The sequence below is a fragment of the Eimeria mitis genome, genomic scaffold, assembly GCF_000499745.2.
Source record: "Eimeria mitis Houghton genomic scaffold, Emh_scaff294, whole genome shotgun sequence".
NCBI lineage: Eukaryota > Apicomplexa > Conoidasida > Eucoccidiorida > Eimeriidae > Eimeria > Eimeria mitis.
Window position 1 is genome coordinate 16,413 of NW_013571282.1, and position 353 is coordinate 16,765.

A 353-nucleotide genomic window follows, 5' to 3' on the forward strand; every position below is an offset into this window, starting at 1 on the left:
TTTTTTATTATATAAACCCCCCTAACTGTTGCCTGCAGGAGACAGAAGTAATATAATACTCGCATAGAATGTTAATTTCTAGGGTTTAGGGTTTAGGGTTTAGGGTTTAGGGTTTAGGGTTTAGGGTTTATAGATGGCCTGTCGCCCCCCTGCGAGGGTGGGTGTATGTGTATGTGCGTCAGCTGTATTATTTTCTTTTTTTTATGTTTTTTTATATTTTAAACAAATATATATAAATATAAATATAAATAAATAAATAAATATAATAATAATAAAGATATCCCGCAACAGCAACCTCAACACCATCAGCAGCAGCAGCAGCAGCAGCAGCAGCAGCAGCAACAGCAGCAGCA